This window comes from Pinus tabuliformis, chromosome J, assembly GCF_031772625.1.
Source record: "Pinus tabuliformis cultivar Carrire ecotype Pingquan chromosome J, CPIR1, whole genome shotgun sequence".
NCBI classification, from domain to species: Eukaryota; Viridiplantae; Streptophyta; class Pinopsida; order Pinales; family Pinaceae; genus Pinus; species Pinus tabuliformis.
The window spans coordinates 1,436,567,776-1,436,583,775 of NC_142295.1; the positions used below are offsets into that span (position 1 = coordinate 1,436,567,776).

At 38.6% G+C, this 16,000-nt stretch overlaps 1 pseudogene; it reads right to left on the minus strand.

The window, feature by feature from the left end:
• Positions 1 to 13,423: 13,423 nt before the first annotated feature.
• On the minus strand, positions 13,424 to 14,905 carry LOC149232758 (putative cinnamyl alcohol dehydrogenase 1 pseudogene; annotated as a pseudogene).
• Between the last annotated feature and the right edge of the window lie 1,095 nt (positions 14,906 to 16,000).

Sequence of the window (16,000 nt, forward strand, 5' to 3'; positions counted from 1 at the left end):
CGGTCTGTATCCTAGTCCAAGGCTGGCCCCAAGGCTCACGCCTCACTCAGACCTCATCTGCCCTAAGGCAAGCATCCGGTACGGTACTCAATGACTCCAGGCATCTCGCAAGGCTGGCCCACTCTCTCCACAACTACTAAGGCACATAGCCCCAAGCATCGAAGTCCTTACACCCCCACTAGACTCCGACATCCCAATCAAATAACAGGGATCTAACCTAGAACATTAGGCACTTGGCCTCCTCAAGATGGTCCCATAGCCCTTCAAGAGCTATCCATCAAGAGCTACAGAAGACAAAGGAACCACTGGCATATGTAGTGTTGATTGAGTTTTTCCCCAACCCATACGGTGTTAGTTATTCTCCCTCGTGCATATGGGCTCGCACGAGATCATCAAATAAACTGGCCCTCACGGCCCATTTGTGGAGTTCTATCAATCATCACACCTCAACGTGTAACAAATGAATTAGCTATACCATCATAGTATCATAGAAATAATCCACATGCCAAGTCTTGCATGTCATCATGAGAACATTCATCATTGTTAATCGCAAAGAAACGAACTGCATGCTCATGCATGTCATAAATTTGTATGCAACTATTACATGCTTCACCTCATGAAATACCATCATAAGTTCTAACATCAACATATTTGCATCAAAGATATACCATGACTTCACATAATAAATGAACCACATGTCAATAAACCTCATATTATAGCATCATAATTCCTATGCCACGTTATGCATATCATATCCATCATGAGTATTCAACATTAAATACCTATCATCACGTAGTAAATGAATATGTCAATATACCTCGACATAACATCATAATGCCTATGCCTATCATAATTATCATAAGTATACATCATCACTATTGTAACAACTATATAAATATGAACCACATGGGCATGATCACCCTCATAGCATCATATCATGAAACATCGTCAATATGAGAAACATATCAATACTTATCAAATATAGAGTAATAGTCTATAAGAATTCTTATCATGATTCATCAAAAAAATCAATTTCATTTAGTTGTACAAACATTGAATACCAACTATGAAATAATATTATTCAACGTATCCCTAGGATCTAGGTTATCTTACCAATCTTATTAGTGTCATGTTTTCATCAAGTTGTCAGTTACTTTTCAATAATCATTTCCACTTCTTTCAACTAGGAAGTTGATCATTTACACCATCGGTATAATCATCTAAGTACATCGTTAAATTTCACATGAGCCTCATCATCTTGAGTCTTAATCTCTCGTCATATATTCTTCCTTCCCCAAGGAAATTCTAGTGAAATTCATTGTTTAAGATATTTCTAGTTATAAAATCATTATTTAAATCATCTATCTCAAAATTAAAATCCCTTGGTTTTACATCCATTTACTGTTTGGCTTGCCGATTCCAATATCGCTATATGCAATTGCATATAAACACTAGGTCATCATGATTTAGTTTTATATCATGCTTAATTTACTTGCATGAGGGTTTGTTGATCCATGTTGACTTATACATACATCACTTAACAGTTATCATCTTCATCCACATAAAATATTTTCTTATCTCGTCAAGTTCCTATCTCAATACCATTTGATTGCTTTATTGTAAATTCACCCTTCTTCAAGTTGGACAAAAGATTCTTGCTCATTAAATAGTATCTTTATTTTAGATTTTGAAACAGTTGGAAACACTACTATCATCATTGTCCATGAAAAATTTAAATGTGTGGTGTTTTGTGGAAACAACCTCTTTTAATGCTATGGGAACAAAACTTGATAAGTTTCTCTATGTGAAGTCCTTCTCATGAAACAATCAGTGCAAATCAGTCAAGTACAACCTCTATTAATTGACTGTCACTTCTTTTGTCAATATGTACAAAATCCTTCTCAAGGTATCCTTATAAAATTTCTAGCAACATTCCTTCCTATACTTTAACTATTATTTTTTTACTATTTAAACTTTTAAAGATCTTCCTCATTTATCATCACTGGTCATTATGAAAATTCTCAACTTCATATCTTCATACTTTTAAACTATGTAGATCATCACTATGACCATTACCAATCATTTTTCTTAGTCCACTCATCAATACCCTTAAAAGAACTTTATTCTTGATAGAACATCCCTTCATTTCCTCCTACCAGATATTCTTAGATATATTTTTCTCCTAGTCTTCATTTCCTAATATTTCATGTCTAATAGTTTCAAAAATGGAAACTTCTTCACTTCATTCTATTTTATTAAATTGACTTTAATTTCTCACCTCCAGTCATTGCGTTTTATTTTCCCCCTGTCTTAAAAGCATAGCATTGATACACTTTGGAAATTTTGTTACTATTCCCCAATTTGGGTAATGCTTTATAAATAAATTCATTAAGATGGCCACCAAATGTAATCTGCTTATCATTTCCTATTTTAAGACATCAACATAATAAAATTGCCTGATCATACATCTGTTTATCCATAATTCATGTATATATTTAGTCACCTATGGAAAACTTTACAATGTGGCTTTCCCATTAGAAGGAAAAACTATTATAGATGTTGTCATGCACACAACTTATCTCTTCCAATTGATCAATTTTATTACGAATTTACTTCTTTAATCTATGTCATCATATCTTCGAGGTTCCTTCAAAATGACCTTCATTATTACCATGATTATTCACTTCATTAGTTGATTGCCAATATTTTCTTCTTTATGTGCATCATTCTTAGATAGACCTTAGTGACAATAGTATTGAGAATAAACTCTTGTATGATAGGGCCCAGAATCGAACCTTGACTTTCCTTTCATATACAATATAATGAATCGAGACTCGAACACTTCACCTTTAGTTGCAAGGAAATACCCTGTTTTTGGTAGACGTAGGATATCTCTCAATGTAATATAGGTATAATGTACTCGAATCTCCTTCTTATGGATAGAAAAATCCATAAACTAATGAGTTTGTTATTAATCATCAAACTATTGTTTCCATCATGCAAATGGAGCTATTATCAAAATGAAGCATTTATTTTCAGACAACAATAGAACAGGAGGAAGCTCTGAAATTAGTTTGTTTACTAAATACATGGACAACATGCAAATAGGAAGCAAGAATACAGAGTCATAAATCTGAAACAGAATTGAGATGTATTTTCTTTGAATTTGAAGAAATCACACATGAATAAAAATGGTCCTAATTCAAATTTTGGTTATTTATTTATGTAAACACCGATGCAACCAAATACATAATCCTTTGACAAGCGCTAATGGCAAGTATAATGTTTCAGAAGTCAAATTCTAAGGCAATTTCAAAGTGGTGAAAGTGATTCAAGAATAAAAAATGAAAAGCTTCCCACTTGCTATCTCAACTCTAAAATCATCATGCAACTGAAAATTTTTGTTCATATATTTTATGAAATAGTCTGTATGCATCCATCCTAATGGGATAGTCACGGTGATTTCACTAATCTGAAATAATGTCCAAATATAATCCAAATGAAGATATGTCCAGGGATTTGTTATGATTTGTCAGTGTTAGTGCCCCTACAATTTACCAATTCAATAGTCCCATATTAAGATGGATTTCTGCAATGAGTGAGTTTGAATAAATCTAAATTAGAAATTTTTGTTTTCCACATATTGCTTGAATTGTTAGAGAGCTATATTTTTGCTAAAAATCGTTGATGCATTGGATTTGTGGAGCACAAAAAAAAAATTACTTGCAACATCAGTACAGTATAATGTTTTATTGGAACTGTTCATTTAAAAGTTAAAATTGTTGGTCAAAATTCTCTGCATGGCATAATCATAACAAACGATATAGGTTGTACCACTGATGGGATAATATTTAAGCGAAGTAAAAGAATCAAGTTGTTTGTGGTGGGTTTTGAGGAAGAAACTTTTAAATAAAGTTGAAGTAACTTGGCACTAAAAGTGCAGCACAGAATGAATAACAACATAACCACACACTTAGTATAACAACAACATAAAAATGGTAGGCAGACAACATTCTTCTATATTGACAGCTCTAATCTATACAATTTAAAATAGGCTTGAATGGATCCAAAAAAATAATGATTGACGAATTGAGTAAGCCATTTTAAGATGTATATAGATCACTCCACGCTAAAGTACTTGGTCAATAAGCCTGTGTTGGGAGGGAGAATCTACAAGTGGCTCTTATTGTTCCAGGAGTGTGATTTTGAAGTTATTGTGAAGCTTGGATGACTAAATGCGGGACCAAAACATTTGTCACACATTGAAATAGGGGAAGAGCCCACTAATTTGGAGGAGGGATTGCCTTACATGTAGCTATTTACAGTGCGCGTCGTGAATGGTCATTTTGAGGATATAATAAACTTCCTAACGACTGGGAATGCCCCAGAAGGATACATTTTTTAGCAAAAGAAGAAATTAGTGGTGCGCACAACAGATTTATCTATCATTTCTGGGAATCTATACAAAATGGGGTCTGATGAGATATTGCAACAATATGTACCTGAGTTTGAAAGAAGTAGCATCCTCATGGATGCTCATGGGGGCTCTGCAGGAGGACATTATGCAGGGAGAGTGATCACGCAGAAGATTCTACGCACAGGGTTGTGGTGGCCAACGCTCCATCAGGACTCAAAAGCATATTGCAAGGTGTGTGATGTGTGTCAAAGGACTGGCAGGCCATCACAAAGGGATGAGATTCCTTTGAATCGATAGAGGACATTGCAACCCTTTGAGAAATGGGCAATATATTTTTTGGGACCCATTCAGCCCCAAGGAAAGATGGGAGCAAGGTACATTATCACCTCGACGAAGTATTTGACTCATTCGGTGGAGGCACAACCTATGAAGGATTGCACAGGTGAGACTGAAACAAAGTTCCTCTTTTATTATGTACTAATGTGATTTGGATATCCAAAGATCTTGATGAGTTATCATGGTACTCACTTTTTGAATGAGACAATCAGCGCGCTGATGAAGGAATTTCAAGTATATCACCAAAAGAGCATGCCTTATCACCTGCAAGCTAACAGGGTGGTGGAGGCATTCAATAAAGTGTTGGAGAACGTGCTGACAAAGGTTTGCAATGCCCAGCAAAGTGATTGGGACCTACACATACCTGCAGTACAATGGGCTTATCAAACGATATGCAAGAAGTTGAATGGACAAACCCCCTTTAGGATTGTCTATGGGGTTGAAGTGGTAATTCCTATGGAATATATTGTGCCTAGTCTATGCATAGCAGTGCTCATGAGTATGATAGATCATGGAGCCTTTGAGGAAAGGATCGAACAGCTAGATGAGCTTTAGGAAGAAATATTTCTAGCTGGATTTCACCAACAGGTCCAAAAGCAGCGCGAAAAAGCTTGGCATGACTGACACATTAATTTGCACACCTTTAAGGTAAATGACCTATTTTTTTATATGACAGTAAGTTTGATAAATTTCCAGGGAAATTCATAATGCATTGGTTAGGTCCTTATGTCATTAAGGAAATTACCGATGTAGGAGTAGTACAGCTGGTCAAATTGAATGGAGAATCCTTCCCAAGAAAGGTGAATGGTAGTCGCTTGAAGCCATGCACCAGACTAGAGGCGCGAGACTATAAACTACACTACCCAGGTTGGGGAGCTGCACGATTGGAGGATTGTGTGAAGCAAGGAAGTGTCACAGGGTTCACAACAATCCGAAGGGAGCTACGCTACCCATGGAGAAATCGCGTAGGTCAGCCGGAAAGTGACCATTAGAGACACTGTTCATGATTCGATGGTTGAATTGCGAACAAATGGAGTGGGTGGCCGACATTTAAGACAAAATTTAAGGCTCAGATCCTTGAAATTATACCGCTAATATAGCATTGATGAACTGAATTTGGGGGGAATGGTCAGATTCGAATTCAAATTGCCCTATAAATTATAAGTGGTTGTCCGGCGAAAAACACTTGGCATTTTGAGAATTGAGCTGTTGAGCTTTCAGGCACTCATGAACCGAGAATTCTTCAAGGCTTTCAAAGAGACTCCAAAATTTGTAAACCTACCAGAGACATCACGAGTACTATTGGAAAGCATTATTTCAGCACCCGCAGAAACTACAAATACTGAATAAATAGCAAAGGAGTCAGTGTCAGAAATGGAGATAGAGGCATAGGAAGTTGCTCCAGTAATGGTTGAAGTATTGGTAAAGGTCCCTAAGTCGCTGAGGATGCCAAGACAAAAGCCAACCCCAACCAAGGAAACCGTGAAGAACAATAAGGGAAAGCATTCTATTATACCAGTGCAAGCATCGCCAAGGAGAAACCCACCACACACAAGAAAGGCAAGGCCATAAATTTGGAGCCAGAGGAGGAAGACATTGAAGACATCCCGATGGATGATGAGGATATGGAAGTTGAAGTGGAGGAGGTTGAAGCCCAGGGTGTGGAACCTATTACTCAGTTACCGAAGTATGTCCCTCCACGCAAACCTAAGACCAAGGTACCAAAGGACATCGATCAGAGCAAGACTCCCTTGTAAACCCCTCTGCTGCTAGACGAAATTGTTTTTGACAAACCGTGCTTTGTACGAGTGCCACTGCTAAAGGTTGAAGACTGGGAATTAGCCGATCACGAGAAGTTCCCACATATGATGACCCAGTAGCTGATGCACCACATCATTGATACCAATACCAAAATGACCGTATTGGAGCCACAGAGGTGCCTCAAGGGAGTAGACAAAGCAAGGTTTCTCAACCTACTTTGAGTGTCGCACTACAACCGCACCCTGGTGATAGTTTTGGTCATCAAGCAGTTGTTGTGCTTGGTGCATGATGGGTGTCTTTGGCTGGAGGAGCTAATACCCATAATGGATAGATTGATTCCCCAGATAGCATGCTTTCTGTATATAGGAGAGAATATGGCCATGATATTTGGCGAAAAATGTGGTGAGAAGGCTCTCGCAGAATCCATGAAAGTGTTGGGTTGTGTTATATTCTTTCCACAACTAGCCCACACAGTTAACCTAGGGGTTAGAGGGGGGGCGGAGCCCCCCCTTCATTGCACCAATTGTGTAGCGAGGAAGGGGGGAGGGGGTTCATAGGGGGTTTGAGGTGTACCCGTAACCCCACTTTATGGGGTCTGGGGTAGCACCTCAGAAAATTTTGGTTTTGGACCCTATGTTAGGTTGTTCGGACCCACCTATGGTTTTGTGCATGATTTTCTCACATGTTTTTTGGACGCGATGGTTTTGGTCCATGGTATTGGATTCTTAGGCATGTATAAGTATGTACTATAACATTGAAAGGAATATAATGAAAAATCAAGCTGGTAGTCCCAGTTTTGGGATCCAGGGGAAAATCTCTATGTATATGTGTTTTATGTGTTATGCTCTAGCATTTTTTATTTTATGTGTTTTAGAATTCGTATGCAGGTAATTTCTGTATGGGGTTAAAACCTACATTTGGTATCAGAGTTGTTTTGGCTTCAAGGGGACGCCTTTGTTGCTGAGGGGTTTCGCTCAGACCTGTGGCAGACCATGTTCAGTGGGAGATCTGTGAGACCGATTCTGGTGGTGAAAGAAGATGGTGAGTAGTGGAAAGATAGAGATCGAGAAATTTAATGGTAAGAGTTTTGAGTTGTGGAAACTCAAGATGGAGGATCTGTTGGTGGATAAATATCAGTGGATCGTGGTAGATCTAGGTACTAAACCAATGGGAGTGTCTGATGAAGAATGGAAGAAGTTGGATTGAAAGGCAAAGAGCACAATATGATTGTGTGTCTCAGATTCAGTATTGTTGAATGTATCAAGGGATGCTACGGGGAAGGCTTTGTGGGATAAGTTAGGGACTTTGTACCATTCTAAGTCTCTGGTGAATAAACTATTCTAGCAGAAAAAGTTGTATAACCTAAGTATGAAAGATGGAGACTCGGTGACAGAGCATCTGAATGCATTTAATACTATGGTAAGTCAGTTAGCATCTGTTGATATTAAAATTTCATATGAAGATAAGTACATTAATTTGTTGTGTTCTCTACCAGATTCGTGGGATAGTCTGGTTATTGCAATAGGTAGTAATGCAACTGCCTTGTAGTTCGATGAAATAGTCTCAGCCTTGCTGATGGAGGATATGAGACGGAAAAATATGGAGAGCCAGAATGGTGATGCCTTGTCTATACAAGGACGGTCCCAAAACAGAAACAAAAATAAGTCATCGAGTGGGATATCTAAATCTAGAGGGAGATCTAAATCTCCAGGAAAACTTGTAAAGGTGGTGTGCTGGAAATGCGGAAAGGAAGGGCACTTCAAAAGGGACTGTAAATCTAAAGCTCCTGATAAAGGAAATGGATCTGATGATGCTCCTTCTGTAGAGGTGAAAACCACCTCAAATGAAGGTGGGGATGTGTACTTGGCTTCTTCAAGTACACATGTAGATCATGAGGCATGGTTGATTGAAACAGGTGCATCCTTTCACTTCACTCCCCATAGAGAGTGGTTCTGCAAGTATGAGAAATATGATGGTGGTGATGTCTTCTTAGGGGATGATAGGAAGGCTAAAATCATTGGTCATGGAAAAGTAAAGTTGAAGTTGAAAGGTAGAAGGGTTAGAACACTTGCAAGTGTTCTACATATTCCTGCATTGGCTAGAAATCTGATTTCTGTAAGCAAGCTAGATGATGCAGGTGTAAAGACAATGTTCGAGAAAGATACTTGCAAGATGGTTTGGGGAGCACTAGTATTGATTCGGGGAGTTCTGATTGGAACTCTGTACAAGCTGCAAGGTAGCACTGTTGTTGATGGGTGCAACAATTCTATGGTTCCTGAAGTGGAGTTGAAAATCTAGTGGTCTCTGGAGAGAAGACCATGTTGTGGCATCAAAGGCTTGGACATATTGGAGAGAAGGGCCTTTGAATACTTCATGGTAAAGGTATGGTAGAAGGTATGAGTAGTAGCTCTCTAGATTTTGATTTCTGTGAAAATTGTGTATATGGGAAGTAGAATCAGGTGAGTTTCCCCTCTGGTAGTAAGAGGGTGAAACCAATATTAGAACTTGTGCACAGTGATGTGTTTGGACCTGTGAAGGTTCCATCACTAGGTAAGTCTATGTACTATGTATCATTTATAGATGACTTCTCAAGGAATACATGGATATATTTCCTTATAAATATAAATCCTTTGACAGATTTAAAGAATTTAAGGCTCTCGTGGAAAATCAAATAGAGAAGAAGATAAAGGTGTTGAGGACAGAAAATGGTGGAGAGTTTTGCAGCAAGGAATTTGAAGAATTCTGTAAGAGGTGTAGTATAGCACAATAGAAGACTACTCCATATACACCTTAGCAAAATGGAGTTGCAAAAAGAATGAATAAGGCGTTGATGGAAAGGGAAAGAAGCATGCTCAGTGGTGACAGGTTAGGATAGGAATTCTGGCAGAGGCGGTGGATACTGCATGTTAGCTGGTTAACATGTCACCTTCATCAGCGTTGGAGGCTAAGACTCCACAAGAGGTATGGACTGATAAGAAACCCTCTCTTTCACATCTAAGGGTATTTGGATGTGATGCATATGTACATGTTCCAAAGGAGAAATGAACCAAGTTGGATAGTAAATATGAAAAGTGCATCTTTATTGGGTATAAGGATGGTTTAAAGGGTTATAAGATTTGGAACCCAGTAACAAGGAAGGTTGTGTATCGCCAAGATGTGGTGTTCAGAGAGGTGAAAGATGTTATTAAACATGAATTCCAACAAAAGGAACTTAAGAAGATAGAGTTTGAGCTAAAGGAGGAAGAATCATACTCTACAGCAGAGGAGGAATCAGAAGATGAAGAGCCACAAACTCTGGCTGTGAGAAGATCAGTTAGAGAAAGAAGGCAGCCAGAAAGGTATAGTCCATCTATTTTCTGTTCAAATTTTTCTTTATCTATTACTGATGATGATCCCAGAACTGTGAAGGAAGCAGTGGATTCAGAGGATGGAAAACTCTGAAAAGAGGCCATGGTTGATGAAATGGCATCTTTGCACAAAAATGAGGCTATGGATCTGGTGGAGTTGCCAGCTGGAAGGAAACCCATAGGCAGTAAATGGGTGTTCAAAAATTAGAGAAATGAAAAAGGAAAAACAGAGAAATACAAATCTCGGTTGGTAGTGAAAGGTTATTCCCAAGTGCCAGGAATTGATTTTGGTGACATTTTTTCTCCTGTTGCCAAGGTAACTTCTATTAGATTACTTTTATCTGTTATTGTTGCTTTTGATTTTGAGGTAGAACAGATGGATGTGAAGACAAAATTTCTTCACAGGGATCTGGAAGAATAAATCTATGTGAAACAACCTGAAGGCTTTATGGTAAAGGGTAAGAAAGAACTGGTATGCAAGTTAAAGAAGTCTTTGTATGGGTTAAAACAGTCAGCAAGGATTGTGGTATCAGAAATTTGATACATTTATACGGGGACTTAGCTTCACCAGAAGCAAAGCAAATCACTGTGTGTATTTTAAATTAATTGGTGACCGTGTTATTTATCTGGTCTTATATGTGGATGATATGTTGCTGGATGGAAATGACCAAAAAATTATCTAGGATTTGAAGACCCAATTGTCCTCCAAATTCGACATGAAATATCTTGGTGCTGAAAACTATATTTTGGGCATGGAAATTAAAAGAGATCAGGCAAAGAGGAAGCTCCAGTTAAACAAGAGGAAGTATTTTGAGAAAATACTGCAGAGGTTTAATATGCAGGATAGTAAACCAGTGAAGGTTCCTATTCCTATAGGTGTGAGGTTATCTACTGAACAATGTCCTAAGACACAAGAAGAGGAAGAGGACATGTCCCATGTTCCATATGAAAGTGCATTCGGTAGCCTAATGTATGCAACGGTCTGTACTAGACCAGACATCACACATGTAGTTGGAGTATTGAGTGGGTTTATGTCAAAACCAAGAAAGGAGCATTGGAAAACAGTGAAGCGGGTTTCAGGTATTTGCATGGCACTATTGATTATGGTTTGTGCTACCATGGGAGACTAGGACTAGATAGAGTGTTGGATATTCATGGCTTTGTTGATGCAAACTGGGCTGGAGATCTAGATCAGAGAATGATCTGAATGGAAAATGGTATCAACCCATGGTACTCATCCACCCATATTATTCATTGACCCATGGAATTTACCCATGGTATTGTAAATGGCATCCGCCCGTGGTATTGTAAAATCCACCCATGGTATTCATTCACCCATGGAATTGACCCATGGTATTGTAACTGAAAAATACTATAAGTAACAAGTCACATTTTGTAAAAGGATAGATTGTCTGCCACAATGTAGCCTTTATAGTTATTATCGGTTTTAATAAAAAGTTTCTTTGTGGTTTTTGTTTATTGGGCATTCTCCTCTCTTTATTTTTCTTCTGGCAATGCAAGTTTATAGATCTTGGGGGTCTCTCCTCCCAATATCCATTTCAATCTTTTAGATCTTGGGGGCCTCCTCCCAAGATCCGGATCTAAGAATGTGCCTACAAAGACGAAGTTACCAGGTTAAAAGCCCAATTGGAGGAAGGAAAAAAAATAAAGAAGCAGTACAAAGAAAAGGAAGATCAAAGTCAAAGGCTGCAGGATGAAGTGACATCATTGAGAAATGAAGTGAATGAAAAGGACAAAACAACCAAGGAACTTATAGAAAGAACCAGCTATTGTGAAGTTCTTGAAGCTATGGTCATTTCTCTAAAAGAATATCTCAAAAATTCAAATAAGCAGAATGAAGAGCTACTCCAAGAATTTGAAGAAGAAGAAAATGAAGTTCTCGAATTAAGGCAACAACTAGAAGAAGGAAGAAAAGTTGAAGAAATCATGAAGAAGCAGTATCTTGAAAAGGAAGAGAAATATCAGGTTGAGGTAAATATCCTAAAAGGTAAGCTAGAAGAAAAGGATAAAATTTTACGATTTCAATACAGTACTAATATTTTGGATGATATTCTTAGTAGTGAAACGTCTCCTGCCATCAAAATGTTGGGTTGTGTTATATTCTTTCTGTTATCACAAAATCAGGTACTGAAGGCTGCCAATCAGCAAGATTCTGTGTAACTATTTCAAACCAGGCTTTGGACTAAGGCTTAGCCTCCTTAGTCTGAGAGGGCTCTCTCACAGATTATAAATATTGACTATTGATAAGAAAAGATGGCTAACTCTTATAAGACACATGAAAATAAGCTGGCTGGACAACATTGAATTGATTCCCATTGGGCTTATGGAGTCTCTCATATCTCAGCAAACAAAAACACTATCTTTTCATAGAAATCAGGGCACTTTACATCTATATGTTCAAACATAACTTTGAAACCACAGTTTGCCAAGGCATACAGGAAGTCAGAGCATGATTCATGAGTTCTGAGTGATTATGCATTAACAAAACTGTAAAAGAACCTTAAAGAAAGAATACCATCACACATTTGAACAAGAAGATCCATTGTGAATCCTGAGAAGAAAACACAGTCATTTGCATTACTGAAATTTGTTTATACATAAACCAAAAACAGTCTTCTCCAAAACATCCAACCCCTTGTTTATTTCTGTTTCAGCTATTTATAAAGTTCTTCTACCTGACTCCGATTCATCTGAGGGGAACTCGAAGTCCTTTTCTAATGACACCTATTCACCTTTAAACTAACTAATAAAAGCCACTTACTACTAATTGACAGCTCTAGAAACCTAAAACAAATAAGATTCTAATTCTACATCATGCTGGACATAGCATTTATTACAATTAAGATTCATTTTCTGCCAAGTGGATTACTACAGTGGTAGCTTTGATGGCTTTAATTACCATGAACTTCATTCTTTGACATCTGCTCTCTTTCTGGCGGTGGCTGTGATGAATTTTTAATGCTCCATGTTTGTCTTCAATGACACATCTTTTCTGTTACCCTGGAACATAGGCCCCTGTTTGTCGGACTTTGATGTGCTTCACAATATTCGAATCCAAAGAAGCATAATTAATGAATTCTGATTACTCAAAATAGAACAGGCTGCCACGTCTTTGATGTGCTGGCCATTTTTTCATGCGTGAAGACAACATCTTTCAGAAAGATTTGATGATTTGTCAATCATAATTGATTGGCTCAACTGAAACATGCAGCTACAGCAGTTTCGTAGCGCGCTACGAAACTGCTGTGTAATTGCATCATACACAGTCTCATCACTTCTCTGCATTCCTGCTACCTTCTCCCCATATTTCTCTTTCAGCTGATTGTTCACATTTTCCTCAACAAATGAATAACAACTTGCAAGTAATCCTGTTCAGCTGCCAGACTTCAATGTCAATACCTTTCCTATAAAACTCAAACAGCATGCCCAGATTTCTCTGCAAGCCCTGCCAACCTGGAACCTTTCACTGCAAAACACCTTTTCTTACAGCCACTTCAATAGATTCCAAAACACGAAGAACACAACTTTGACAGATGTTCAATTAGATCAATGAATCATCCACCTCAAATGATTGTGAAGTATCCTCATGGACCATTCGAGTGTGCATAAAACCCAATTTAATGAACAAATGGCCAATACAGTTAACAACAGCATGAAAAATGGAAACTCCAGATTGCTTGCCACAAAGGTAACCACCAAATATGTGGTGTTTACAACTCAACCATAAGTAATTCAAGTTCTTTAACCATTGCTTGCAAGAAGTAATCTGTTTTCTGGAGATACTTTGGCTGGAACTTTCTTTTATGTAATGATGATTTCCTCCTCTGTTGGTATCTTCAGATACATATTTGTTATGGTTTTGTTCACTAAGACAGCATCGGAGGGTCAAATCTGTCGCTGGTCCACAAAGATGTTTCCCCACTGCAGCATAGTAAAAGCCTTTCAAAGATTCCACAGCTTCCAATTTCAAATCTTCAATGTCTATTCTCAGGCGCTCCAAATTAATGGCCTCTGTCTGCTGTTTATCAGATGACAATAAAAATTTATCTGCTCCAAGAATGCTCAATGCTTCATCCCTCTTTGATGCAGATGTGCTCAAAATTGTTACATTCAATCCAAAAGCCTTTCCAAATTTTACTGCTATATGACCAATACCTCCTAGCCCAATTACTCCAAGAGACTTGCCTGCATGATTCATGTGATGACGAATCATAGGGCTGCAAACAGTAATTCCTGCACAGAGCAAAGGTGCAGCTGAAGCCAGTGGTAGATTGTCTGGTATCTTAAAGCAGTACCTTTGGTGAATAACAATATGACTAGAATATCCTCCTTTCGTCACTGTGCCATCTACATCGATACCATTAAAGGTGAAAATAGACCCTTTTGCACAATTGACTTCCATTCTTTCATTACAATATTCACACCGCTTACAGGAGTTGACATATGTACCCACTCCAACATGATCGCCAACCTTAAAATGGACTACATTGATGCCAACTTCTTTCACAATTCCAACAATTTCATGCCCTGGCACCAATGGATACTTTGAATCACCATGTTCATTCCGGGTCCATACAACATCGGCGTAACAAACTCCACAATGAGTTATCTTTAATGAGATATCATCAAGGCCTGGGACTCTTCGGTTAAATTGGTAAGGTGACAAAACACCTGATGGATCTCGAGCTTCCCATCCTGAACAGTTCTCCTTGCTGTCTTCTTTAGTATTCATGGTGTACCTGCCGAGTTTGAGCTAGAGAACCTCAAAGCTCACAATGTAAATCCATGCTTATTTGGCAACCATAGTTGCATCATAGCTTGGGAAATTCACACTGCTTTCTTGAGAATTTTCTTATCATTTTGTCTTTGTACTACTCTCGGAGTTTGCAGATCCCTGTTGCACCTTTCACTTTATGGACTATCCGATAAGCTGCTCTTAGCTCGATGTTTGCAGATCTGACAGGGTCGATCCAATACCCTGTTAAAGTTATAAATAAATGACATTAAATTAAATTTTAACGTCCACCAGACTTGGATGGGACGGATCGACTGGGCATGAAATCCTCGCCTCCACCGAAGCAGGCTTGTGATTCCGGTGTCTAAGACCTCAGGTGAACTGAGAATTGCCTCCTCCTCCATTTCATTAGGAAAAGGGATACCCACCACCCATTGTAAGTAAAGATAATCTGCGGAGAAGAGACGAACCCGAGTTGGTAACATAAGGCAAGACAGTACACCCTGCTACAATTTGGTTGTGAGGTTCTGTTGAACTTGGAAGCCCCGACAATTCCAAAGCAATGAAATACGTGAGAGGATAAAATTGTGACAATAATTATAATGAATGTGTATGGTGGTTTGGGAATAACTTGTGCCATTCTTCGCACCGCATCCCAATTCCATCCTCCGCCTTTTAGCACCTGGAACTGTTTCTAACACACGTGTTGTTTTACTGCCCCATGCATTTGGCAAACCATTCGCCACAGATCCTCATTTTTTTTTTTAACTGATAAAGACGCTTGCAAGCTGATCCAGCACTGTGACACGTTGAGTCAGATATTCCCACAGAATCCATAGGAGACAGAGGTGATATTCGCACGAATCCCCCATTTCGTAGCGCAGTTAGTGCAAACTCGGTGTTTTTCGCTACGAAATCACCTAAACAGGTTGCGCTGCGAAACTGCTAAAGGATTTATGCGCTGCGAAAACACTTTGTCCTTAAGCTAGTCTGAGCAATTTTGGCAGCAGAATTTTCAGTGATAACACTTTCCACGACTAGCCCACGTAGTGAACTGGGGGGTTAGAGGGGGGGCGGAGCCCCCCATTCATTACACTCATTGCACATTGGGGGGGTGGAAACCCCCCCTGTCTAAGGGGATTGAGGGAGGGCATGTAGCCTCCCTCTATGGGGTCTGGGGCAGCACCACGAAATTTTTTTTTGGACCCTATATTAGGTTGGGCGGACTTAACTATGTTTTTGTGCATGGTTTTCGCACATGGTTTTGGATGCGATGGTTTTCGGTCCATGGTTTTGGACATGATGGTTTTCAGTCCATGGTATTGGATGCTTTGGCATCTATAAATATGTATTGTAACATTGAAATAAATATGAAAAATCAAG